Genomic DNA, 4,133 nt, shown 5'->3' on the forward strand with positions numbered 1-4,133 from the left:
GGTGAGCTGCAAGGTGCCGTCTAGCCTTGAACTTGCAATCTATTGCTTACCCTCAAATATCTTAGTCGTCGTGTCGCAAGGGGTGTATTATTAATAATATGGATGGCTACTTTGAGCAAATGACACTTTATTGCCAGTCAGCAGTGTATTCATTAAAGGAATATTAAATGATTGGATACAGTTAAATGGAATATTCTGCTGGGAGCCTCGCCACTAAACTACCAGATTTTGGACAATTAATGTTGCTGCTCATTAAAAAATAGAATCGATAGCTGGTGATTAATAGTGTGGTAGTTAATGAGTTAATGGATGAGGCAAGGTAAGCTGCTTCCACAGAGTAATTATTTAGTTGAAAAATAAGTCATTATCCATGGTATAATTTAACTGGAAGTTTCAGTATACACGTATATATTTGACCTTGTGAAATGCCAAAGGTGGAAAGATTTACTTGTAAATGGCTTTTAAATAGTTCAAGAAAAAAAGCTATGAATATACACATACATTTTACATGCCAATTGGAGACTTGTTGTGACCTATTAGAAGCAGACATCTTCGAAGACAGTTAAAAGTTTATTTTATTGGACGAGAACAAATTGTGCTATGCACACTTCCCGCAATTATTTCTCTAGTATTTTTGAACGCATTTGCAGCAAGGCAACGGTGTCGCAGCGTTGAAGATCATTTGCGTTTATCAAGCAAAATTCTACATTTTTTTCGATAATTTATTGTCATCTACTGTTTAGTGGATACTCATTTATTATGAAAGAAAGAATTTTTTTCCGAATGACGAAAGCTGGAAACAGCAGTGGATGGGGGTATCTTCTGCGAGGAACCCTTCACTAACTTTAAATTTTGCAGAGGTGTTTTCCAACCGAAGGAAGCCGTTGTAAAATAGGCCGAAATTTAAAAAAAATAAATATATTTCGATAGCCAGGTGGCAACGAAAATCCTTAAGCATTTTATGGTTTGTTTGGAAACAATCAGTTAGTGCTTGACATCCTAGTTCCAGGACACAGCAGTACTGCAGGGCTAATAAACTTACATGACGGGGAACTCTTGGGGAATTGCCGCCCGGTTACGAGTGTGTAGGCCTTGAAAGATTAGCGATTAGCTAAGTTCTTCCGGCCACAGGTAGATCAGAGTTGGCATAAGGGGATATTAAGGCTAAACAATGGTCATCTATCGATATAGGTAGGAGCACTAACAACTGGCCATTGGCCGATTGTAGTCCTTGCAGTAAACCACAATATCACCTCCATTCTTTGTTGACACTTTCTAAACTAGATATCCAAAAAAAATCAAAACTCCATTTTTCACGACTATTTTGTACACCGTTTCTATATATATTCCTATATATTCCGGCGAACTGATAACCTTCTCCTTTTTGTGAAGTCGGTTAAAAACCTAATGTTGCTTCAAAAATATTACTTCAAATTAAAAAAAAATGTTTTTGTTTTTATTTTTTATACTGATTCCTTTTTATCGAAAAATACCTTGTCTTCAGTGACACAATTTTAAACTAAAACATATATTAGTGAGGTTGTGCGATACAATTTTTAAACAATTTCTATTTCTTGCAACAGGCAAATTAATATTACATTTTTGGGACACAAAATATTTCCGCAATGCAAAGCCATTACATATCATGTATCTACATACTATCTATAGAAATACAACACCATAGCATACTAACAAACTTTCCCAGCATTTGTGCGATATATTGATTAAATTAATTTATGAGTTCATGGCATATGTACGATAATCGTACACTTCTTTTGCTGAGTTACTTTTTTTCTTTAGCCAAAAAATTTTATAAAAAAGTGAATAGAGGCTACGAATGGATATTGATCGGCATGTGACAACGTTCCAATAAAAAATAAAAAATCGTCGAAAGTTCCAAACAATTTGCTAGCAAAGGTTCAAGCGCTTGCCGTAACAGTTGCATGTAAAACGATGCGGTGGAGTCACCTCAGCATCTGCTACTTGGCTATCCAGCTCATGCAAGCTTAAGATTTTAATACCTCGGACCTCACTACTTTTTTACTTCTGATGAGGTTTCAGATATAGATATTCAGATGAAGAAAGAAGTTCTGCGCAAAAATACTTCTGCCGCTTTTTTATTGGCAACACTGAAAGGAGAATTCTACTGAGAAAGTATTATACTCGCTTCCGGAACTTTATGGGCACCTTTTCCGGTAACCAGTCAACGTTTGATCCCCTCCCTTCTTTCTCATTCCTTTTTTTACCACTTTTCCAGTCCTCTTTTTTCTGTAGGCAATAATACGTCCTAATACGAAATGGACCAAAACGGCAACCGTGAACTTAGCAGTTGAAAAGGTTGGCTACATCCCTTAATTGTGGTACTCTTAAGAAATATGAGCGTACATATGAAGAATATTGCTATGTTTATATTGAAATTATTACTTGTGAATGTATGCTGTATGATACGGCTGTTTTAAAACTGCTGAAGGCCTTCGAAATTATGCCGCCGATTCCTAAATTTTTTCTGCTGGGTAATATGTTTTCTTTTTTCTATTTGTCAAGCCTTTATAAACAACCTAAAAATACTCAGAAATGAAATAGAAACATTTGAACATCTTCGAACAATTACGATTGCTAGTGATTTAAGCAGATTACGTTATCACCTACGCGTACTGGCCTCTTGACATTTAGTGTACATAATCACACAAACACACATAAAGTGCCGTAAGGCACGGCACTTTCTTCATAGCATCGAGTAAGAGATAAGATTTTTGAAAATATTCTAAATAATGGTTGAATTCATGCTGTACATTGTAGATATGTAGGTAGATGGAACGCAAGGTTGTTATCAGCCAAGTAGTGCGAACGGCGGCGATAGGCTCAAGGCTACTCGGCATTTAGCCGAGCTTCAAACATGTTTGAGAGAGGTTTAAATTGTATGTGTGTATGTATGCACATATTTTTATGAGGTTTGAACTCTTTTTAATCTTCGATTGGTTGGAAGAAATTTCGTAGTGAAAGCAATTTTACTAGAATGTGTAGAGAAATTTCAAATTAAAATAACAAAATAAACGATGTGGCCGGACTTGCAAAAGCAGCGGTGGCGGTTTGGAGCGAGTAGAATGAATGGTATGATGGTAGATAACAAATTTAATTGAATAAAAAATCATAAATTAATAAACCAGAAAAAATAAAATAAAATTTATAAACAGTATAAAAAAAAACACTTCCCATACCGGGAATCGAACCCGGGCCTTCTGGGTGAAAGCCAGATATCCTAGCCACTAGACCATATGGGATATGATGATGGCAGCGGAATTAACCCCACTCAAAATTCTGATAGAATGCCATAAAAAGAACAACATACGAACAGACTTGTATGTATGTATTTTGAAACGCACCTCTGTTTGAGCAATTTGTCGTCAAAATTAAATTCCANGTAAAAATGTGTACATACACATATACATATGTACATACAAGCGTATGAATTGAACCACAAAATTACATAGTGCAAATTAGGCTATTCAAATTTTATTAATGAGGTAATAAATAAATTATTTGCCTTTTAGAAGCCCTACATACAAAAAAAAAATAAAATTTCATTATCTTTTCAAAACGACAAAAATTGGGCGGTAGAAAACCTGAAAGTGAGCAACAAAAAAAATTTTAATCAAAATCTAACAGGAAAAATCTATTTAAATAAAAATTCGTTTAATTCTGGCCTTCCGCGATCTTTCTCTCTCTACTCGTACTTTTACCGAGAGTAACATTTTGAATTCCTATCAGGGATGCCAACTCCCCTGGGGCTAATTCCCCGAAATCCCTAAAAAAAATCCCCTATTCTCGATGAAATTCCCCCCGAAATGAAGTTTGCTACATTTTGAAGGCACTTAAAACTCATTTTTTATATGCACAGTTGCAATATCTTCAATATCCATACGGTTGCATGAGCCAATTACGTAAATTTTCAAACCTGTCATACAAAATGAGAGTGTTATCACAATTTGTAATTTATAAGTGCAACTTTATCCCCAACAGGAATATTCTAATCAAACAGGAATATTCTAATCAAAATTTAAATCGCATTCCTCGATTCCCCCGAGAAATTAAAATTCCACCGAAATCGGGGAATTCTCCAACGGTTGGCATCA

The 4,133-nt window shown here is 35.3% G+C and overlaps 1 non-coding gene across 1 annotated transcript; it reads right to left on the bottom strand.

Annotated features, from left to right (window-relative positions):
- Window positions 1-3,209: 3,209 nt before the first annotated feature.
- Window positions 3,210-3,281, bottom strand: TRNAE-UUC (transfer RNA glutamic acid (anticodon UUC)). Its single transcript has one exon. It is a non-coding gene; the product is annotated as a tRNA-Glu (tRNA).
- Window positions 3,282-4,133: the final 852 nt, after the last annotated feature.

This window comes from Rhagoletis zephyria, unplaced genomic scaffold, assembly GCF_001687245.7.
Source record: "Rhagoletis zephyria isolate East Lansing unplaced genomic scaffold, Rhagoletis_zephyria_1.1 Rzeph_scaffold_31395, whole genome shotgun sequence".
NCBI classification, from domain to species: Eukaryota; Metazoa; Arthropoda; class Insecta; order Diptera; family Tephritidae; genus Rhagoletis; species Rhagoletis zephyria.